This window comes from Zeugodacus cucurbitae, chromosome X, assembly GCF_028554725.1.
Source record: "Zeugodacus cucurbitae isolate PBARC_wt_2022May chromosome X, idZeuCucr1.2, whole genome shotgun sequence".
Taxonomy (NCBI): domain Eukaryota; kingdom Metazoa; phylum Arthropoda; class Insecta; order Diptera; family Tephritidae; genus Zeugodacus; species Zeugodacus cucurbitae.
The window spans coordinates 30,578,614-30,604,168 of record NC_071672.1 but is presented as its reverse complement, the minus strand read 5'-3'; the positions used below and the strand labels follow the sequence as shown (position 1 = coordinate 30,604,168).

Sequence of the window (25,555 nt, the reverse complement as noted above, 5' to 3'; positions counted from 1 at the left end):
AAAACGATTTGGTGATATTCGAAAAAAAACAAAAACGGAACGATTTACAGAACATGTCAAACAATTTGAAAACGGAAAAAGCGAAAATATTGCCCGAAAACCATTTGCAGAACATGCCTGTAGGTTAGATTAGTAGACAGATCTCTGCATATGCAGGAAGATCTCACTTAGAATGTTTTGAGCGCTGTTCTTTGTGACACCACTAATTACCACCTGAAGCTAATTTCCACTCTTTTTTTGTTTATTTATATAAACTATTTGTGTTATATACTAAGGAAACCATATTTCTTGCAAGCTTGAATGTGGGCAAATGATATAAAATAACAATGAATTATAATAAAAATCAATTAAATTATTTTTCTTTTCACTGAATAAATATCTGGTTATACCACCGCTATTATTATGAACACAGTTGTAATTAAATTTATTCATATTAACGTACAAACTTGCGGCCAAAATGGTTGTGTGCGTACGTGAATACTATTTGTTTATTAAATCAGTAGTATTTATTTATAGTAGCTTTCACTGCCTTGTCGCCAATTTCTTGCTCTACGTTTTGTTTGTTCTTTCAACTCGTAGTATAAATCAAATGGACTTGTATATTTACATAGAGTTAGGTTATAAAGTGATTATACCAGCACACGCTCTAATTGTATTGCATACACATGAATAACGGTGCATGTTTTGACGAGAGTTCAGTGCTCAAACACTCCTCTTTACTGGAACTTATTTGTTTTATACGCTATTTTTCGCTAATATTTAGCGCATCGAGCGATTATATTCGTTGTATTTGTAAAGGATACATGCAAATCAGACAAGAAAACATAAATCTAATGAATTACATATATTTTTTGTATGCGATTTTCGCACATATCATATTTAGTTTATAATTAATTACTAAAAAAATATTTATGTATATATATACATATACGTTATTATTAGAACTTCCATTTTAAAAAAATTAGCTATTTCATTGCATGCGTGTGTTTTTGTTTACATTTAATTGAAAAACAGCTGTCAGTATTGCATATTTTCATAAACAATGTTGCCAACGAAAATGTCACTAACTCCCACTAACTCTCTAAAATTTTGAGGATTAAATGGAAGTTAACGAAGGTAGTTAATCCGGATTAACGTCGCCGTCTGTCAGGGGTATAGAATCATAAATCACAAAATTGGGTATCTTTACGAGCTGGTCTCTACAATACAGCCGGACTTGCTTGATTTTAATGAGTAATTTTACAATAATAAATATGTCACGTTGTCATAACGCTTTTCTTCTCTTCTCTTCATATATATATACATTTATTTTTTTTATAGTACAATACATACTGTGTTTTATTTTTAGTTTCTTACACCTACCTTGTTCAAGTTTTGTATGTCCTTTTAAAATATAGTTGTGTATAACTAAGTTTCGTCCACATGTTAGGAAGCAGACCAAAAGGATGTTATGAAAAATCCAACGAAAAATATTTAATATACATATGTATTTAATTATACGAAAATATTAATGAAACAGCATACAAACCTGCATAAAACTTATAATGTGCAAAATGTGTTATTGATAGCATACTAAAATTAGCTTAGCAGTTCAATATTGAAATTACTAGCATTAACTGTTATTGAGCGCATAGCAATTTCTTCATATAAAATCATTGCACATTTTTAGGCTAATAATAAAGCTACACCTATGTAATTAAATACTGACGAGACATTTCTATGTCGTACATATGTATAAATACAGCTGTTATCAAAATATTAGGAGCGCAAATTGACTTCATGGATAATGCAGAAAAAAATAGTGCAAATGTTAGTTGACTGTTTCGAATTTATTATTTTTTAAACTTACTAATGAATACTGAAAAAAAATATAAACAAAAGGGTAATTTCATGTTATGTGAAACAATAAAAAAATAATGAAAGTTGAAACAGAATCAGAAACGAAAACAGAAACTGAATAATAAAAAGAAATTAATAGTTTGTGGCACCACATTTGTTTCATAAAACTGCAGCACAACTCTTTGTCATGGATCCAACATCGGTTGACACCTTTGGGGTGATATGAGCTCCAAGATGCTTTTACCGTCTTCCAAATCAACGTAATATTTGTAATTAATTAGCGACTTCATTTTGTTTGCTTATCCACAAATTTTCGCTCGAATTATGAGTAGAAGACTGAGTGAAGTATTCACGCATTCATATGGTGTTATCAGCGAACAAATTCTTTGCCACTTCATTGGCCCCTTCATGATAACCTTTGCATTGACCCTACAACGTAGCCCAGTAAGTTTTGGGATGTAAAACGGTTTATTAACCATAAGAAAACGGAAGAGAGGAAGGAAAGTCGAAACCGACTTTTAAAACGGAAAGTGTCCGGGAGGGTCACTTCCGGCGGTGACGGAACCGTCTGCCGCGAAAGGCAGTGAAAAATCAAAACCTTCGCAGGTGCAGCCCCGTAAAGGGTAGCACTTTTAAAATGGACAGAGTGTTAGACAGGCGTCGGCGTCAAACGCCGGAGAAGAAGCGAGTTGAGGTCCAAACGGGCATGGACAAGAAATCATATTCAAACAAATTAAGTGAAAAAGAACTCACATAAAACTAATAATATAACTGCCACAACGAAAAGAGGTGCATATGCACATCTTATCCTATTATTTTGATAGCAGCTGTATATTAAGTGCTATCGTTAGCTTGTGAGCTAATATAAAAAAATGCTAACGGTTTATTGCACGGCGAAAATATATAATTAATCAGAACATTTGTCCAACAAATTAGTCCATAAAGCGAATTTTGAAAATTTTGAAAACATTGTGCTTCGAGAAATTTGCCACTGAAACTATTGAAAAATAAATACAAAGCAGTGTACACTAACTTCCTGTATGCGTTTGCAGCTTTGTATTACATTTTAATTTATAAGTAATGAAAATCAAACACAAAGCGTTACAAATATGCGTGTATGTATATATGTACATATATATTTTATAAATTAGTAATAAAAATAGTTTTGTCATCAGTTATTTATGTATTATATTCGTGCATTGTAGTTTATCTTGTATTGATTGTTTGTTACTTATTGTGTTATTTATATTATATATATATATTTTTTTTTTAATAATATATGTACATACAATATTTTATTAACTTAAAGAAAGCAAAAGGTAAGCATATATGTATAAAAAAATTTTAACTATAGTCAGAATTAATACAAAAATTTACACAACGATAATTTATATTTAAATAATTTAAAATAAGTTCTGTTAAACATTAAGCACTAATACAGTTGAAGAAGAAAAATCCAAAATTATATATAAAACCATTTTCAAGTCAAATGTTGCTGATGTTTCGTTTTCCTAACATATGTACATATAATAAATATACTGTTGTAAATGTGGGAATTTCACAAAAATATACGTTCCCAAATATTACTTCTTAAACTGGAATTTTTAGAACTTCAGTCAAAATCGTCAACGTCATCGTCAACCGTAAGCTCTGTACATTTGTAAATGCAATGCGCTATTCACTTGACCATATGTACTATTATAGTATATAGTATACATGCCAACACAACTTTGATTGGTGCTACTACCAAAGATGTTACCCCAACTGTAGTTAGCGTACACAAACCGTATTGAACAGCGTTTAAGAAATCGTGAATACTTTTAGTGACTAAATTATACGTTATATAAATAGTAAAGCCAATTATTTTTTTGCTAAATATGTAATTGCTTTTATTTGCTATTTTCCCATTTGTTATGTGTTCCAGCATATTTTTTGATTGATAGAAAAAAAAACTATTTATACTACTTACTATTACATTACTTTTTTACTCTGTGCAACATGTTGCGAGCGTATAAAAATGTGCCTGGGCAATATTTTAAAGAAAATAATTTACGGTTATAGAACCATGCTTTTAATCTTGCATAAATGAGTAGCAAAAGCATAACAAAATACAGTTATATATGTAGACTAACTAACTATGGAATTTAGCGCCTACAACAACAATGGATGGCAACGGCATTGCTTTTGATTATATTTTTTTTAAGTACTACGCTTTGTAGGAGCCATGTTAATGCCAAGTTTTACACTGAGTCTCATTTTATTTGAACTGAAAACTTTAATTTTTGCAAATAATTTATTATTTTTCAAAATTAAAAATTCATAAATGATTTTTATACACAGTCTGTTGTATTAGATACATTAAATAATCTTGATTTAACAATATTACTAAGATACACAGTCAGTTTGACTACAAGAACGGCACGAACACAGTATAGTATGATACTTTTTTTTAATAATATCTATAATGTATTATCCCAATGTAATACAAAGAAAACTGTGTACGAAATATCCTAGCACCTATTTATGGTTTTAAGCGGTTAGGTGCGTTTCAATACTTCAAATTTATCAGAATTTCAAAATATTAAAATTTTTCAAATTTGGAAACAATTGTCCTATTAAATAGTGCCACGTTCAAAATATACAAAAATATCAAAAAAAATTAAGCCGCTGGAACTCGAAAAGTTATTCAGCGATTTTGCGCAAATTTGGATGGAAACAAGTGAGGAAAGGCTAAGTTCGGGTGCAACCGAACCTTTTATACTTTCGCAATTTATTGCTATATTTTTTAAAGATAACACACAATTATATTCGGCATAAAGTCCAATAGAAAAACTAAAATCGTTATATAGTATATAGGCTGAGGTAGATCCTGAACCGACTTCCCTCATTTTCACCACCAACATACATTATATCTAAGATTATATGCTCATTTAATTTGGCTAAGATATTTCACATATTAACTGATTTATAAGCTACTAAGGCCAATGTATTTTTGAAATTCCAATAATTAGCTATATGAAAGCTAGGGGAAGTTATTACCTGATTTTAACCATTTCTGATGCAAAGACACACTATTAGAAGAAAAAGATTTCCTCTGAGTTAAATTGAGATATCTGAGAGATTTACCGAAATTTTCGGTGAAAATTACCATGGGACACCGAGTTCTTCATATTCGATATCCGGGGTATTGAAAAGTTATAGTCCAATTTCGACAATTTTCTCCCAAGTGATTGCACGGATCATATACAGTATTTGTGTAAAATTTTATTTCGCTATCTTCATTGGCTCCTTATGTATATATTACAAAGTGAAGGAATAAGATGGAATTCAAAATTGAGTTACATGGGAAGTTGTCGTGGTTGGGAACAGATTTCATCCATTTACACACGTGTCATCAGGGTGTGAAGAAAGTATTATATACCGAATTTCATTGAAATCGGTCGAGTAGTTCCTGTGATATGGTTTTTAACCCATAAGTGGGCGAAGCCACGCCCATTTTCCATTTTGTAAAAAAATCTGAGTGCAGCTCCTATCTGCCATTGCTTATGTGAAATTTAGTGTTTCTGGTGTTTTCCGTTAGTGAGTTAACGCACTTGAAGTAATTTTCAACATAACCTTTGTATGGGAGGTGGGCGTGGTTATTATCCGATTTCTTTCATTTTTGGACTGTATAAGGAAATGGCTAAAAGAAACAACTGCAGAAAGTTTGTTTAATTCAGTTTTTTTGGTTTGCAAGATATATACAAAAAATCTGTTTGGGGCGGTGCCACGCCCACTTAAAAAAATTACTTCCAAATGTGCGCCTCCCTAATGCGATCCTTTGTACCAAATTTTACTTTCATAACTTTTTTTATGGCTTAGTTATGACACTTAATGTGTTTTCGGTTTTCGCCATATTGTGGGCGTGGCAGTGGACCAATTTTGCCCATCTTCGAAGCAACCTCCTCAGGGTGCCAAGGAAGATGTGTTCCAAGTTTCATTAAGATATTTCAATTTTTACTCAAGTTATCGCTTGCACGGACAGACGGACAGACATCCGGATTTCAATTTCACTCGCCATCGTGGTCATTTATATATATATTAACCCCATATATAACTCTTTTATTTCTGGGTGATACAAACAACTGTTATGTGAACAAAACTATAATACTCTTTGCAACATGTTGCGAGAGTATAATGAATGAAAGAAACCCAGCTAACCGCTTAAGCAAAACTACGTCTCGTATATATTGTAAATTTTCAAATGCATTAAGTACAATTACCAAAACAAAAAACGCAAGCCAACATTTAAATTAATTTACACATATAAAATATATATTTCTGCTTATATCTCAATCAACCGTGTTCACATGGTATTACATATTGCAAATAATTATTGCATGACATATCAAGGGTTCACAACTAGTTTTCATTTATTTCATTTTCGTAATTTACATGCATTCAAGTGAACTCGCTGAAAATTTCAACTCAAACCGACGATTATTTTTGAAGTCATTTGAAAGTAGTAGGCCGGTAGATGGCGACTTGTTTTTCTCAAAACTGTGTTGTTAAAAGTCTGTGACTAAGATTCGATTAACCGCAAAGTTTTACACAGGTTTCTGAACTATATTTTCTAGTACCTAACCCTGTAACCGGCGAGCCTGCCTTTAGACGGTGTATAATTAATATGTTGCTATGCAGCTCTTATATTTCAAATCTCTGTTCTAACGGTAAACATCAGGAGACAACAACACAATTCTCTTATTAAAACAAATTGCAGTAAGCATTCGTCATTTGATTGCAAATCGTTGAGTGCTAAAGTCAATTTTTTGACAAAGTGTGTAAAATAATTATTTGTGTATCAAGTGGAGTTTTTAAAATAGTATAAAATCGTTAAAATACATGATTTGCGTGAACAAAAATTTTCTCATATAGGTAAATATATATTCTTTTATGTTTTGTGCTTTTTTGTTAAGTTTTTAGCAAAACTTTGTTTGTAGCCGATGATAATTGAACACCGTCTAAAGGCGGATCTGCCCATTAAAAGCAAATTTTGCATACACGAGCTGTAGTCCGTTTTCTTTATAATTTCATATTTATTTAAACATTTTTGGATTTTAAACATTCTGGGAAACAATTAGCAGTTTGAAAATGTTTTCACAAAGAAAAAAATTTAATTTCTCAAAATTAAATGATGAGGAAATTGAAGAACTCATGGCTGAATGGGAGGATGGTGCAGATAATCATAAGACGATTTCGACGACGATAATGATTATTTGGAAAACCCAGACTTTCAATTACCAAACGTAGACTTTGGTACATTTCAAGAAGAGTGGGATAATGCAGATAACAACGTTTCTGAAAATATCTTTAGAAACTCAGAAAAACATCAGGCAGAAGTGCATAACAATGTGGAGCAGTCTGACGAGTCTTTACCATCAAAACCTGGGAAAACAAAAACAAAAAGGGCACGATCCCCTCTACCAGAAACTGAAACTGGTGAAAGTCCAGTAGTATCCAATGCGGGAGGGTTTAGCGGAAATATAAAAGATATTTCCCTCCAAAATCCAGAGTTCAGAAAAATTTTATGGAAAAAAAAAATTTCTTGAACTTGAAAAAAAATTATGTAGTTTTTTAAGGAGACAAGGAATTGCCGCAACAATTCAAAGAATTAACCACACCATTCCGTTGCTTTAATTATTTTTTCAACGATGACTTGCAAAATGAAATTGTGTATCAGAGCAATTTGTATGCAAAACAGCAAGATGTTTCTACAAAATTTACTTTGACATCGTGTGATTTAAAAAAATATATCGGAATTTTGATTTATATGTCTGTGTACCGATATTCCAGTGTCGAGAGTTACTGGTCCAAACATTCTTTTGAGTCAGTTAGAAACGCAATGACTTTCAAACAGTTATTTTCAATCAGAAAATATCTTCACTTCAATGATACCAATAAAATGAAAAAACCACAGGAAGCAGGATTTGATGAACTGTATAAAATTCGTCCACTTATTGATAGATTGAATATGAAATTTGATTCTGTGCCAAAACCAGCTCGGTTGCAATGTGTTCAACAAAAATGTTGACAAAATTTCGACAATATATGCCCGCAAAGCCCCATAAATATGGCATGAAACTTTTTGTTCTTTGTGACTCGAATGGCTTTTCGTACAGATTTGAAGTATACAAAGGAGCTGGCGATAATAAAGTAATACCTAAAACTCCTGATTTAGGATCAAAAGCCAATGTAGTCATAAGGTTGTCAAGTACAATTCCAGATTTCAAAAACCACATATTGTACTTTGATAATTTTTATACCTCTCTGCCACTTTTTGTTTATTTACGAAGCAGAGGAATTTATGCATTAGGAACCGTCCGATCTAACAGAATACCCAAATGCAAGCTGACAAAGGAAGTGGAATTAAAAGATAAAGAACGTGGATACTCAGAGGAGTTTGTTGGCCGTGCTTTTGGAGTAGACATATCTTGTGTTCAATGGAAGGATACAAAATATGTACGACTGGTATCCACGTATGCTGGAATTAAGCCATTTAAAACACTAAACAGCAATTCACAACCCTTAAAAATATGCCCTTATGATCGGAAAAATAAATCCTACGTCGACGTAGACTGTCCTAATATAATTAAAGAATATAACCGCCATGGTCGCTATCACATCAGAGTTAAGACCAAAAAATGGACTTTGCGTTTATTTTATCACTTAATTGATATGTCGATAGTAAATTCATACCTCTTTCAGCGTATTCATGGAATTAACTGTAAAGATATTTATCATAAAAAATTACCAAATTTTCGTATTGAAGTGGCTGATGTACTTTGTCGTTATGAGGAGACTAACGCCAAAAGAGCTGTCGGTAGACCTCATAGCCTAAGTCCACAAGTACAAAAATTGAAAAAATCGTATGATCCACCCGATGACGTTCGTTTTGATGGAGTTGGACATATGCCTGACGTTTTGAGCCGCAGTGGCAAAAAAGTATGCAAACTTCCGGGATGTAAGTCCGAAACACAAATGTATTGTACTAAGTGTAAATTAAATATGTGCCTCTCAAACAATAACAAATGTTTTCAAATTTATCATCAAAACAATAAAAAGAACTGAATAAAATTTCAAGTAAAATCATCCTCTAATAAAAGTTTTTTATTACGTTACCAGGCAGGTCCGCCTTTTGGCGGTCAACATATTTTCTCACCTGGAAGGTAAGTTTAGATTTTTTTTACTTTTTAACATTAACGTATGTTTTACTTAGCCAAAAACTATGAAAAAAATAATTTTTTTTAATCGAAAAAAAATTGGCCGGTTAGAGCGTTAATCGAAGCTTTTTTATTACATAAAAATTACGTTAAACTTTTTTTTTATACAATTTAAGGCCAAAATTATGGCAAAAAATCGATTTTTTCTTTAAAGCCACCATTTTGTCGAAAAAAAATTGTCTTGCGTATTCCCTCGATTAAAATTACAAGTTTGTACATTACATTAACGAAATCCGTTTGAGTTTCTCATTTCAGTTCCTCCACTTCTGAGCTATAGTGGTCACAGCCTTTTTTGGCAGGAATGCCTGGTGAGCTTCAAAAAATCACCAAAAACATATTTACGCAAATCCAAGGCAACGCATAAGTGAAATCCTGTCTAAATATACAGATGAAATATCATGACTCGAAGCTCCACAATCTACTGAAAAACTACGAGTTTGTGAGACTTCGTGTTATGGCAGTTAATTTGTACGAAATTTTACTGCTATTGTCAATTCAAGAGTTCGATTTATGTAGATCTTCGAGTCATGGCAGTTCAACTGTATTATGCTAAGCTATGAGACGTTATATATTGAAAATTACTCCACTGTCTGGCATGTGTGTTGTTTAAACAAAAGAATAAGGTGTTTCGTAGTTGTTTCATTCGGAAATTTAATTTGGAAAATGGAAACGGGTACCCCGTATTAACAACTGTTTTTCATTTTTATTACGCCATTTTATTGCGCCACTGTAAAGAGTATTTGAAACTTTTTATTAAACGTAATACTGCAAGCCTAAAGCACATGATTTTAATATGTTAATTTATAGTAAATTGTTGCTAAAAATATATAATCTGGAAACATTGTCTGTTTTATATAGAAAATTGTTTTTAAAACATAATCTATAAACATTGTCTCTATGCTAAATAATACAATAATTAATGTGCGAAACTTTCACTATCGTAATTTCAACAAAAATAAACTACAACCTCCTGGTAGAGCGGTCAAGCAAAGTGTACGAAAAAAAATAATAAAAAACATGCAAATATCTATATATTTTGTGTACATTGTTCTTGGTGTTTTTTAGATTTTTAACTTATGTGAAACTTATAAATAGAAACATAGCATTAAACGAAGGAAGGAAAGCTGTATGGTTGATACAAGTCAAAAGCGTATACAAAAGTTGTTAATGTCAAATTTGTTTGCGGTTTACACTACCATTGGAATTGTGCCAAAAAGTATGCTATAAATAATTAGCTGAAAGTCTGAAATTCAACCATCAAGTATGTGAACAAAGTGGCACCCATTCTCAGGTGAGTACTAAGTGTGACCACACATTTCTTCTTCGTCGAAAGATCAACTTGGCTTGTATGACATATGTACATAAATGTACGTAAGGTATAAATATATATGTACGTAGTATTGCTAAGTACGTTTGTTTGTGTGTTAAGTTCAGCCGTTTGCTAATATGTTACGTCTGCACGAAAAATCAGTTGTCTTAACTTAACTACACATGCAGATATGGTATGTACGCAGTGTTGACGTATGTTCGTGGGTTTATATTGTATTGTAGCGTACTGTATGTCTGTGTGGCTGTCTTCTTTCTTTAAGATATTGTTTCTTTTTATAGCTGTTTAGTTTTTGTCAGTTGGTTGTTGTTGTTTTTTAGTATTAGTTAGTGAGTTAGCTTAAATTCGTGTCTCAGTTTGTTGCTGTTTCTGTTGTTGGTGTATTTGATAGGCCACATCGGAGAAACCGTTGGACGAGCGCTGTTGCCGACCATTATTGGTACCGCTCAAAGGATTTGCATGCTGTTGCTGCTGCGGTTCTTCATCGATGTACGTTATGTCAGAGTTCAATGCGGCTGCTGTACTGCCGCCGTAAGACTGATTGTTATTTTTCTGCTGCTGCTGTTGGGCGCTGTTGCTGCTGCGTTGCTGCTGCGCATAATTGGGATTAAGCAGGTTAGAATTGTAAAGCGGGTAGCCGGGTATCGTGCCGCGTGGACTGCGCAAGCTATGCAGACTGTGCATCGAACGGCGTTCGTTCAAGTCTTCCAATGTTGACCGGAATGCACGAATAACACGCAACTGAAACAAACAAAATTAGACAACAAAGAAACAAACGAACGAACGCACACCGACAAAAAACGGAAACGGAACGAAAATGAAAAGAAATAAAAATAAAACGAAAAAAGAGTACATATAGAACAAATTGATTAATAATTTTGGTAGACAATTGAAGGCAAAATTAAATAGGCATAAGCAAGAAAAACAGAACAAAACGTAAATAATAAAAAAAAACATTAAAAATTAAACTCGGTAAATTAAACATTGCTAATCATAAGCATATATATACGTACAATATATATATATATATATTAAGTATGCTGCATCCTTTATGTATGTGTATATATACATATATATATATATCTATATATATATATATTGAAAAACTTATAAAACATATTGCTTGCATATACATACATACATACACACATACATATATTGAAATATGCAAACAAAATTAAATTGAAATACATAACTCTTAGAACCATAAGCATAACATTTAATATATATGTGTATGTTTATGTTTATGTAATATAAAGTACGGCTGTTGCAGAAAAATAATTCAATAATTAGTTAATTAATATTAAATTAAGGTAAACAAAAAATATATAAAATGCATACAAACAAAATATATAAAAACATAAACAATAATTACAACTAAAAGAAATGAGCTCAATAAGTAGATATAGACAAAAAATAAACCACTTTTTAACATTAACATGCTGATACAAACGGCGAAACTTATGCAGAACTGTATTAAAAATACCATTTTTGAATATTGCAAATTTAATCGCATTATTGCAAATTGTACGCTAAGTAATACTGAGATATCGTTAGTGAGGCCTCATAAACTCTTAAAATTCGCAACACGCGCTGGCATCCGAAACGATGACTATTACCCGAAGGGCACTCCATCTGATATCGCTAAGGACAATAACTGGTCTATGCGGGGCCTCTGCGGACCCATCAGACTAATCTAATTGATCAGTAATTTCAACAACAGAATGAAAAATTAAATCCTTAGCATACTACACGGATTGCAATTTTCGTGGACTGTTATATGGACTAGGTATCGTCGATTCAAAAATATTTACGTTTTTCTAAGAAAAATTTAGTGTTATATGCTGAAAACATCTGCAATTTATACAATAAAGCGTTTTATACTTTTTAAATCATTGTTCTTTATTAAAAATTAGTCGCTTATGGCAAGCATAACATGCTTAAGTATACATATCTATTTCAACGGCTGTATTTCCAATACCTAACGGACACCTCGCTTGAGCGTACATTTTTTCATGCACAGAGTTTTAAATTCAATTTTTAGTATAAATGACCCGCACTTAGGCGAACACTTCCCTTGGGCGCACAAAACACGCTCGATTGGTGAGTGTGCGTCCAGGTGAGGTTTCACTGCAATTAAGTTAGAAATAATAAGAAAATAAATGTCTAAATAACGAAATAAGAAAATTTAGCCAATATTAATTCATAGATGATTTTAGGATGTGTACTACATTTATCCTGCACAAACAAAGGCATACAAAGAATGTGAGCGGTTGTGTATGTAGTTTGTATGTGTAGTAGGTACTTCATTTTTTCAGTTTCAGTTGCAATATGCAGATTTTGCGATGAAAACAATTTTTATAAATTAAAAAAAAAACATTTTTTCTAATTACCGACTTTTAGTAATTTTCAACCTGACTTTTGTATGGGAGGTGGGCGTGGTTATGATTTTTGGACTGTATTAGGAAGTGGTTAAAAAAACCGACTGCAGAAAATTTGGTTTATATAGCTCTATTGGTTTGCGAGATATATACAAAAAACTTAGTAGGGGCGGGGCCACGCCCACTGCCCCAAAAAAATTACATCCAAATATGCCCCTTCATAGTGCGATCCTTCATACCAAATTTTATTTCCATAGCTTTATTTATGGCTTAGTTATGGCACTTTTTGTGTTTTCGGTTTTCGCCATTTTGTGGGCGTGGCAGTGGTCCGATTTTGCTCATTTTCGAAAGCAACCTTCCTATGGTGCCAAGAAATAAGTGTGCCAAGTTTCATCAAGATATCTTAATTTTTACTCAAGTTACAGCCGGAGTTACGGACGGACGGACAGACAGACATTCGGATTTGAACTCCACTCTTCACCCTGATCACTTTGGTATATATAACCCTATATCTAACTCGTTTAGTTTTGGGTGTTACAAACAACCGTTATGTGAACAAAACTATAATACTCTCTTTAGCAACATTTGTTGCGAGAGTATTAGCCACTGCCAGAAAGCCTAGGCCTCGAAAAACTACTTTAGCAGAGGGCAGCATAATTTGTAGGGCGAGCAAAAGCTACCGGTTCATGATTTCGTGTGAAAAATAGGCTGAAGTTGTACATCAAATCAATGTAGAAAGCTCAGCACGAATGATAAGATAGTGTTTTACACTGTGGAAACAATAAATAGAGTTCATTCAATACAAAGTATAACGCGAAGACCGCACAATGTTGTTAAAAAAATTTAATTCTATCCAAAAAACATTTAACATTTAACATTTAACCAAAAAAAAAATTTTAATTGAAACCATTTTGTAAATTTTTTTATAAATATTCTCAATTATTTAGTAACGTTTCTAAATATATGACCAAACTAAATTTGGTGTTTTTTGTGTTCTTTAAATATTTATTAATTTTGTTGTTTTTTTTTTAAGTAAAACTCAAATAAAATTTGTTATTTTGTTAATACTAATTAATGGTTTTAATACAGTAATATACATTTTTAAAATAAATTAGGAAAATAATATGCTGCCAAGTCGTTTCTAATTATACGACCAGCACTGTATGTATATTTCTTCTATGGAATCAATAATGTTGGTGCTTGAAAAATCTTTCCATGACTTTCTTATAAGAGTTCTACTTTGTTGCATTTCTTTTATTACAGCAGTTATTAGCAGTTGACGTGCTTGGTGCAAAGAAAACACTTGCTTATATACAACTTGACTATATACAATATGTACTTAACGACCTTTAATGTTTGGCAACAAACAACGGGTTTGATTTAACATTGATTGACAGGGTGTGTACACCTAAATATTGGTTTTCATAGCATCTAAGGGATTATACCATGTTAACAATGCAAAAAAAAATCGATATCGTCTCGCAAAGTGGGTACATAATTTATAAAAAGCGTTGCACACTAATGCAATGCTTTTTGAACAGCACACTTACATTTGTTGTTTGAATTAAAACATAACAAAAACAATAGTAAAAAGTTTAGGATCGTAAGCAATTAAATAAAGACAGTTCGAATATTAAAAAATTATATAATAAATGAAGCACAAAAGTTACAAACATTAGATAAAAAAACAGGATATCACATAGCTACTATACGCATACTTATTTACACAGATCAGAGCAAGGAAAATGAAAAAAAAAATTAATAGATGTGCAGTGGCCTAAAAGAACCTGAAATAGAAGTTAGTACAAGGTGACAAATTGTCGTACATTTCTATGAGGAAGCAGTAGAAGAAAAATTGAGTTGAAAGAGCAGGTTACAATTAGTTAGAATTTTCAAAAAATTATTTTTTTTTCCTATTAAACTGTGTCGGTGAACAAGATTTAGTCTCAACGTTTTACACAGACCGCTGAACTATATTTTCTAGTATTTTTTATTACCGTAAATTTTTTCTTATACACAATTTAAGGCAAAATTATGGCAATAAATCGATTTTTTTAATTTTGTCAAAAAATAAAAAAAATGTTTGTGTATTCTATCGCTTCTTCATTATTTTAACGAAGTCCGTTTGATTTTTTCATTTCAGTTAAAGCACTTCAGCGATACAGAGCAAACGTCTCTTTTGGCAGAGATGCCTGGAGAGCTTCAATAACTATTATTTTTAAAAATAAGTTATACAATACTCTTTATAGTTACCATAATTTGTATACAAATTCTTGGAATAATAAATTTAGCAAACATTTTTTAGAGCTTCTAACTAGTTGTAACCGCTTAAGCTTTACTAACGTCTGTAGAAACCTGACAGCTAGCTTCGCAGCTAATTTTTGTTGATTTTGTTGCACACTACACTTTACCCAGTTATACGTATTTTCAGTTATATATGTAGGTATGTAGTATATAGTTAAGTACTGAGTTGTCGCAGCAGGCATACAAGCAGCAATACTATAAATCAGAAAATTGCAAACACTTTTTTACCTAAAGTACAGTTAGGACGTACAACAAATTAAATGCATAACACTTTTCAAACATTATTACTTTTTTTTTGATATTAAGTTCGCTAGAAAAGATACTACGAGCAAATTAAAACCAAAACTCAACTTGAAAGTAGTAAAGTGGAAAGAGTAACGGTACTTACCTTCATTTATTGTTTTTTGTGGTAACGCAATTAAAGCTAATGGCATATTTGCAAAATTTGTTTGCTTAACATTTTTAGTACTTTTTATTATATGTATAATCAACAAACAATCGGAAAGATCTATATAATAAAATTGTAGATAAAGTAAACAAAGGAAGAGACGTACAAGAAGAAGTACGTACGACGTGAGAGCTTTATTGCAGTTTGCTCTAGTTATATTGTATTTGATCGTTCATTGTCAGAGAGAAATGGTTTGTCGTTCATGCGCGTCAAAAGAAGATGCCAGATCAACAGTTCAGCATAAGTGTACCTACTTACAATCGCACAGTTAATAGTACGTACGCCTGCTCAAAATTATGTTTTCGAAGAACTGGAGATTTCAAATCAACAGAAAGTTCCGAATGAATAGTGTAACAGTGCATGCAATAATAAAAAAAATGTAAGCCGACGGCACTCCAACTTGCATCACAAAACACCAAAGCTGGTCTAAGTGTGGCTTTCCGGATTACTAGACTAACCTAACCTAACCTATGAAAAACCCCGAGTTACGTAGCGCAGCACCGAGAAAAGCAAAAACATTTATAAGGGAAATTTAAAAAAAATATAGCAAATGGTTATTTGAACATTCTTGAAAAGAAGCTGGTAAATATCCGCAAGCAAGTTTGGTCTTTATGGTGTCTGGTATTTCCAAAAGTATAATGACCCAAAGCACACTTCCCATATTGTGAAGATCTGGTTGCTTTATAATGTACTGAAACAACTACATTCGGTTCCACAATCACCGGATCTCAACTCGAGATATAAGATTCTGGTTTGGTGAAGGAAAAACAAAACAAACTCGCATTTCGTTGAACAGTCGGTTAATGTCGGTAGTACAGGCCCAGTCAGTCTGAACCAAATACTAACTTATTAATATAATAGGTGTAGACTTTTCTATATGTAATATAAATTTAGGTACGTACTATTATCTGTGTAACATAATGAATACAGTTTTGAGCTACCATTTCTTATGCATAGGAAAGAGACTAATGTACCAAGTGTAATTCTGAATACAAAAACAATCAATCACTAGCATGACATTAGATAAGAGTGCATAAATGCTTAGTACAATACTCGAATTAACAAAACAAGTTTTTTGCGAGCGAGCATTTTTATTCCTATATACTTGAAAGTTGTGAAGCTAACTACCGAATAACAAACACCAGCATTATAACTTTGATGAAAACTGTTTTGATCACAAGTCTTGAGAGACTCTTGAGTCTTGAGCACATATGCCCTGTATGCGTAAGATTATTTAAGTAGCATAAACTAGCATTTCATGTGAGACTTTTAACTACGTTCTGGAAATAGGAACGCAAGCGTTGTAGCAAGTGGTTGCTGCAGCTGTAATGTTACATTTGGGGAATAATAAAGCAATAACGGCGTCTACATCAAAATAATTTTCATACCAATTAGGAATTGCTCTTTTTTGATACACTTTGCAATAATTCGAACTAATTTTGGCACTGTCGAAACAGCAGCAGTGTAGTAATTTTAGTAATAGCCTTTTCGCACAGCAGTTAAATACGAAATTAACCAGCTTTTGCGCGATTAAAGCGTTGATTTAGTTCGATTTATCATATAAAATAAGAATCTCAATTTTCTACATTAAGTTTTAATCTAATACAATACAGGAGTTAATTAAGCAATTAACTGGTCTTTGCTCGATTATAGCGCTGATTTAGTTCGATTTACTATACAAAAGCAAAATCTCAATTTTCCACATTAATTTTTAATCGAATACAAATCGAGTTGAAAATGAAATGCGACTCTGCGGGTAGTTGTCCACATTGTAAAAATAGGTTTAGACTTGATTTTATTGATACCAAATTCTTATGAACAGCAAAACAAATATATTACATCTGTTCATTAATCGAGCAGCCGGCTGTGCGAAAGGCAAAAACTGATTTCTCAATTATAAACATAATGTATTCAATTAATTAGGCTGTGCGAAATGCAAAAACTGTTTCTCAATTTTAGACTTAATGTATTCAATTAATTTGATTGTGCGAAAAGGCTATAAAACTCACAAAGGGCGAGAGTGCTAAATCAAAGTTGAACACACATATTATACGTACATTCATCTGTCATCTACGCAGTGAGTTTATGGAATTTTGAAAATAGTTATGTTTTAGAAATATTTTTAAATTGTTGCTATATTGTATAAATTAATGAGTCATGACCACGTGATTAACGATTTGTAGTTTGCACATGATATTTGAAATAAAAAAAATTTGAATTTTTATACAATCAACTTACTTTTGCTTAACGACATAGTTACTGCAGTAGCACATATGTAGTGGTAAATAGAGTAGTAGTAGTAGTAACAGATGTAGTTGTAGCAGTAGTAATCAACATAGTAGTAGTAATAAATGTAGTAGTTGTAGTAGATGTAAGAACTTTTGAGGAAGTAGTGGATCAAGAATATAGTACTGTTGTAAGTGTAGTAGTAGTACAAGGACGAATGCAAGTAGTTGTCGTACAAGTAGTAGACGTAGCATATCGTGCAGTTAAAATAGATTTGTAGATTGCTCGAACAATACGAATATTTAAAACGTCGGTTTCAAAAGTAAACGTATTTAATGTGTCAATAAGGAGCGCCTATTGTTTATGATAAGTACATATTACATTCATACAGCCATGGGCAAATAAATAACACTCTTGGTCTTCAATAAGAGTTCACAAAAATGAAAAGAAAAGTTTATAAATGATTATTAATAAATGTGTGATAAATGTATGTATAAATGTAAGATACTTCACTATTTTTAGGTAATTTTTCACAACATTACTGTATACTTTCCAACAGATTTTGAGATCGCACCTTTAGGATTGTATACCAAGTTAGCTCAGCTCCAGGCCATAAATCAACCAAAGTTTTGAATATTTTTTATGCTATTTTTGCCTTGATATCATGCCATAACCGTTGCATGAAAAGGCGACCCAGACCATTATGCTTAAGAGCTTTATTGGTTCACCTAATATTAAATGCTCTAACTTGTGGTTGACAAACAATTATTTTTATAATTGAATTCTTTATATTTATCTTGTATATGACGTACTTCCACAATCCTGTTGGTTTGTTTCTTGTTGTCTTTGCAAATTCCAGAGAGTCGTCTTCAAATAACGATTTACTAAATTTTTATAGATAATAACCGATATTTTTGGGCTAATGAGCTTCATAACGCTAACATAAGTATACCATTTTTTCAGTGTTCTGTGTACAGCTAACGACGACTTCAAAAAGTATGTGTAATATTTGGTTTGTATTTACACTATTTATATGTCCATGGCTGTATTGGCAGATATACATATATGTATTTTTTGTATACAATTAATGTATGAAAGAATGAATATTATACTATTGCATAAATATTTATTGACTACGACACGGTTTGCCACCTTTTTTTTCTTCATTTTTTTTTTCTGAACCATCCACATCTCAAGAATATTGTGTGAAAGTTTTAGGTCATTCGGAGAAAAACTAACGAAGTTACAGCAGGTTGAATAAGGGTACCTCCAGCTACCTGCGCTGAGTGTACAAAACTTTGAATCGATTTTCCCAAATATGTCATTTTTAAAGTCGGTGACCAGCCTACAGAAAAAACTACTGCATCGATCGTTTTGAAATTTTGAACAAATATTCTACATGTATATAGCTCTCGAATGACGTCGAATGATTTTACAATAACAAATAGGTCGATTTTTTCGTCTAAAATCGTCATTTTGGCTTGAAAATGGTACCAAAAATTTAAAAATTGAAAAATTAAAAAAAAAACTCGACGTCAGTTGAAAGATAAACTAATAAACTTAAGACAGCATTTTGATTTTTTGGTTTCGGATGATCCAGTGATGCTGTAGGCTGGTCACCGCACAACAACTTTTTTTCGAGGTGCCTGCAGAGATCGACGATAAATCCGTTATTCCTCGCTATTTTCCGATAAAACTTTTTTTAAGTATGCTTCAAATGTTGTACTTTCATATAATAATAACTAAAATAAACCTAGAGCAATAATTTTTTCTAAAACAATTCATGAAAAAGGTCTTTTTTCGACGAAACAAACCTTACCCCGCCCCCCTCCCCCCTTTAAGTGGTTCAACAGATTGAAATATGTTCTTTAAGCGCAAGAAATATCCTTATGTTGCCAAACAAGAATGTGTAACAAATGCTAATGTTTGTTGGAGAACACCTGCAGGGGTTCCTGGAGATCTGCTTTAGCAGCTTCAAAAACTGTTATTTTTACAAATAAATAATTATTCAATACTCTTCAGAGTGACCATACCTTAATCCGCGGATTTAAATTCAATAGAAAATTTGTGGAATATAGTGAATTTCAATGGGAGGAAAGTAGCCAAGAAATTACGAGAATTCCTCTCTGAAAAAGTCTAGTTTATACTATGCCGAGGCGATATCATTAACTGCAGACCACTGTCCTTATTATTTTTCACATAACTGTATGTTTGGCATTACTAAATTTTCCCAAAAATCTATATTAACAAGTAAGGAAAGGCTAAGTTCGGGTGCAACCGATCATTTTATACTCTTAAAATTTATTTAGAGATTTACCTATATTTTCGGTGAAAAATTATCCTTAGGCACTGAGTTCTTCATGTTTGATATCAGGGGCCTTGAAAAGTCATGGTTAGATTTTGACAATTTTTCCACAAGTGATGTCACAGCTCAAATACAGTATTTCTGTAAAGTTTTATTTCGCTATCTTTATCGGTTCCTTATGTATACATTATAAAGTGAACGAATCAGAAGGATTCAAAATTGAGTTATATGGGAAGTAGACGTAGTTGTGAACCGATTTCGCCCATATTCCACGCGTGTCATCAGGGTGTCAAGAAAGTTCCTTCTGCCATTTCTTATGTAAAATTTGGTGTTTCTGACGTTTCTCGTTAGTGAGTTAACGTACTTTTAGTCATTTTCAACCTAACCTTTGTATGGGAGGTGGGCGTGGTTATCCGATTTCTTTCATTTTTGAACTGTATAAGGAAACGGCTAAAAGAAACGACTGCAGAAAGTTTGGTTTATATAGCTTTATTGGTTTGCAAGATATATAGAAAAAACCTATTTGGGGGCGGGGTCACGCCCACTTTTCAAAAACAATTACATCCAAATGTGCCCCTCCCTAATGCGATCCTATGTTCCAAATTTTATTTAACTTTATTTATGGCTTAGTTATAGCTCTTTATGTGTTTTTGGTTATCGCCATTTTGTGGGCGTGCCAGAGGTCCGATTCCGCCCATTTTCGAACTTAACCTCCTTATGGTGCCAAGGAACACGTGTTCCAAGTTTCATTAAGATATATCAATTTTTACTCAAGTTACAGCTTGCACGGACAGACAGACGGACAGACAGACATCCGGATTTGAACTTTACTTGTCACCCTGATCACTTTGGTATATATATCTAACTCGTTTAGTTTTAGGACTTACAAACAACCGTTATGTGTACAAAACTATAATAGCCTAGACAGACGGCGTCGTTAATTCGGAATAACTGCTTTAATCGGGTTTAATTCGAGAGTTATCTCAATTAACTCCGTTTGCTAACTCCCACTTAATCCTCAAAATTTTAGAGAGTTAGTGGGAGTTCGTGGCATTTTCGTTGGCAACATTGTTAAACATGGCCGCTTTTTATCTATTGTGAATGAAAATATGCAATATTGACAGCTGTTTTTCAATTAAATGTGAACAAAAACATACGCATGCTAATTTTTTCTAAAATGGAAGTTTTAATAATAACATATTTGTGTATATTTTTTTTAATAATTATTGATTTTGTACTAGTTGTGCGGCTAACAACCGCAATATTTCCTTTCTATCCAATTTTATTTCACCAAAATGCAAATATTATTGCCAATCAGCTGTTATGGGAGTTTATAACTCGCTTTGCTGCCGTCTGTCACCCACAAAATTGGAACTGATTAAAAGCGCAGTTAATCCGAGTTAACTCTTCCGTCTGTCTAGCGTATAATACTCTCTTAGCAACTTTTGTTGAGAGAGTATAAAAAGGCACATTTTCAAAGTAATATGGTTTACGTACTACACAAGTGATGCTATCGAAATATTTCATTAAGTAACTGACAGTAAAATACTCCAACTATTTCCCAGAATAACTATGTACTTTGGCTACAGTTGATAACGGGAATATTAGTAAATTGAAAAAAATATTTCCAACTTACTCTCCCTTTAGCACACCAGCGATACATTCTATTATATTGGGATATTAAGTGGGTTATGCTATGTTATGGGCTCGAAAAATCGATTTTTATTTATTTTTCATAAATTAATTGAATAATTAACTGAACAAATAACTAATTGAATAAATAATTAATTTCAAATTAATAAATTATTAAGTGAACAATTAATTGCTTGCTCGATTTGGAGAGCTTGGTAAACTAACAAAGTGCGAGTGGATATTAGCCACTAACACCTCAATTTCTTTGCTACATTGCCAACTAAATGTGTGTGTACCTCATGGAAATCAGTATATGTATGTCAACAGTCGGTGTACAACTTAGGTATTAATAAATAATTTTTTCATAATACTAATTAGGCAATTTGCCATGAAATAATAAGATAATCTTTGCGAAACCTTTCAGCAAGGATTTATAAATAAACAAAAAGAGATATGCTTTTTTAGATTGGTCAGACGTACGCCAATGGTTAGTCATTGAAATAATTACACAAAAAAAAACTTCGAGTTCGAGAGACTTCGAGTTATGGAAGGTTCGTATAAAATTTTAGTTTTATTGTCAATTGAAGAGTTCGAGTTATAGAGAACTTGGAGTTATAGTTCCTATTGAGTATATGTAAATATGTTATTTGTTTCTTAGGGGGTTAAGTAGGTTTCAAAATTTGGAAAATTATTATTTTTTATTTCTTAAATAGCGCAATATGTTTAATATATTAACCAAAAATATCAAATCAATATGAGTAAAATTCTAAGAGTTAGAGCCTTTGGAAGTGCCGCCCAACAAAAGTGTAAAAACTCGCTTGGTTTCAAACGCTGAAACCCACCTAACGCCTGAAATAAGTTTAAAAATATGTGTAATTTTTTTGATATTTGTTCTTCTTGTTTTGTTTATGAATACTCAATCATGAATACTCAAATAAAAATATATTTTAATTGTTACGCGGCAAATCACTTTGTTTAATGCACATACATATGCTTATTTCCATGGGGTATTTGCTTGATTTCATAACGTGCTTCGATAAAGTCTGGTTATGTGTGTATGTATATGTATGCAAGGAAAGTTATGCTTTCGCTGTTGTCCTCATGTAACGTGCGTGTATGTATTTTGCATTTCGAAATAGTTATGTACTCATCCTTGCTTGTATACTGTGTACTTCCAATGCTTTTTAGCTGGCGTTAACAACGTAACAACGTAAGTATGTTTCAAGCACAACGTTTCGCGTTAATTATTATTATTTTATTGGTTTATAACATTGTAGCTAATTATTGCAGTTTTGAACTAATTTTGCTATTGTTTTTTCATGGTACACGCTCATTTTTTTGCATTTTTCTATGTTTATTGCTAGGTATATATTTGTTGTTCTTGTTTGTATTTATTTTGTTTTTCGTATGATGCGCGTTTTTACGTTTTCCAATAAGTATTTTATTTTTCCAAATACAATTCTTATTGTTTTATGTGTACAGTGCTATGTAGCTTGCACTTCTTGCTATGCTCTTATGTTTTAAGCGTCCGTGTTTTAACTAGTTCTCCATTATATATGTACTTATTTGTCACACACCAAATCGTATAATGATCTTATATTGCAATATTTATAATAAATACAGTTTTTCTTTATATATATTGCCTGTATATGTACATATATATATACATTCAATAAATAAATATATATATGTGTTATAGTTTTTATTATATATTGCTTCATTAAATATTTATTTTCACTCTATTATATATTTATAAAGAACAGGTAAACGTTAAGTTTCCATTTTCTATAATGCATTTGTCAATTACACTTCAGTCTCTCGAATTGGTTCCGGCGGCTTAAAATTCAAAAATTAATAAACATTCAATAAATAGATTGAAAAAGAACGAAAAAACAAAACAAAACATAATTATTGAATTCGTATAGAGAAATCAAAGCGAACGAACTTAAAACTGTACGTTTGGGGGAGAGGATGTGCGCGTACGCATGACTGAGAAAAGTGCTCGGATATATTAGGTTTTTGGTTAAAAATCAGCTTTCACGCATGACAATCCGAAAGCAATGAGTGGTTGGTGGTACTACATGAACAAAAGTTATATAAACAAACAATAACTATTATTTATGCTTAGCTAATATATATGTATATAAGACTGTCTTACTTGCACGAAAAGTGTAAAGAAAGATATTAATGTTTTGTATGGCAAAGTATAGTTTAAAGTGTACTGAAGGAACTAAAAATATGGAAAACTAATAAACATCCCCTTAAATATTATGTTCTTACTAAGAATGTATGTATGTAGTTGATGTGTTTAACATTTAAAGCTAATGCACAAAACCACTATGAAAACACCTTCAAATTGCAGTGAAATCACTTTCAAATTGTATAATCGAACCTATTATAGTGGGGTTTCTCTACTAACATCAACTCTGTGTAACAACCATTTGGTTGGATAAATTGCCACTTAAGTGGTTACAACTAGTTAGAATACAAAAAAAAAATTATTTAATTTTCGTAATGTACAAGTATTCACGTGAACACGGCGGTTATTTTTGAAGTGACACGCATAATTTTAACGACGCGTCAGCACATTTGAAAGTAAGCTTTAACCTAGTTTTTCGAAAAACTGTGTTTTAAATGCAATTGTGGCAAAAAATCGATTTTTTAAAAGCCGCCATTTTGTAAAAAAAAAAGGTTTGCGTATTCCTTCAATAAATTACAAGTTTGTACATTACTTAAACGAAATCAATTTGATTTCTTCATTTCAGTTGAACCACTTCAGAGCTATAGTGGTCACCGCCTTTTTCGTCAGGGCTGTAGCAACTTCAAAAATTGTTAAATTTAGAATGGATGGATCAAAAACAAAAATGGCAAAGATAATTTATAGCTCAATGGTAAAGAAAAGGATTTAACGCAAACGATATTTTTAGAGAGACATAGAGAAGAAGAAAACCTGTTAACAACAAGGGTTTCAGCAGTGCAGTATTTAAAAGATATGGTTGTTTCACGAAATAGTATGACTTTATTTAGATTATACACAAAAATTTACTGCTTTGAGATAACGGTATTTTACTATATTTTTTTGTAATTAATCGTTTTAGAACTGAAAATATATACATACATATATATGTATGTAAATTGAATTCGCCTCATTATACATGGTTATGTACATATATTTTGGTTAAACTTAAAATACGCCGATCACAAAGAGAAAGTGAATCAATAGAGAGAAAAGTATGAACAGATCTCTTAACTGTACCCATTTTTAGGTAATAAAAAAAATTTTAGAATAAACAAGTAAGGAAGGGCTAAGTTCGGGTGTAACCGAACATTTTATACTCTCGCAATTTATTTATTTAACTTTATTTGTATTATATAATACACAATTTGACCCACATATTCGTCAAATATATTGTATAAAGTCCATTGAAAGTTAGTTGGAAACCATAATATTAGGTTAGAAGCACCGAGGTCCTCGTGTTCGATATATGAGGCCTTAAAAACCTATGGTCCGATTTCGTCGATTTTTAGAATGGGGCTGCCACACTATAAAGATAGTATTTGTGCAAAGTTCTGCACCGATATCTTCACTAGTGCTTACTTTATATATTGTAATGTAAACGATTCAGACCGTCTTCACAGTTCTGATATATAGGAAGTAGGCGTGGTTGTGAAGCGATTTGGCCTATTTTCACAACATATCATTGGGATGTAAGGAAACTATTACAAACCAAGTTTCATTGAAATCGGTCGAGTAGTTCCTGAGATATGGTTTTTGACCCATAAGTGGGAGACGCCACGCCCATTTTACATTTTGTAAAAAAATATGAGTGCAGC

At 32.1% G+C, this 25,555-nt stretch overlaps 1 protein-coding gene across 9 annotated transcripts in view; it reads right to left on the bottom strand.

Moving 5' to 3' along the window:
• The window catches only part of LOC105219003 (plasma membrane calcium-transporting ATPase 2), a 91,715-nt gene that overhangs the window by 13,505 nt on the left and 52,655 nt on the right, over positions 1 to 25,555 (bottom strand). For 4 of the 9 annotated variants that reach the window (XR_008472113.1, XR_008472115.1, XR_008472114.1 and 1 more), the window contains one exon: positions 1,363 to 11,166. The exons of 4 other annotated variants lie outside the window; for them this stretch is intronic. The gene's annotated coding sequence lies outside the window, so the exon portion shown is untranslated. Of the gene's footprint in view, positions 1 to 1,362; positions 11,167 to 17,796; positions 23,558 to 25,555 lie in introns of all 9 variants that reach the window. One more of the 9 variants, XR_008472117.1, reaches the window with a different exon arrangement.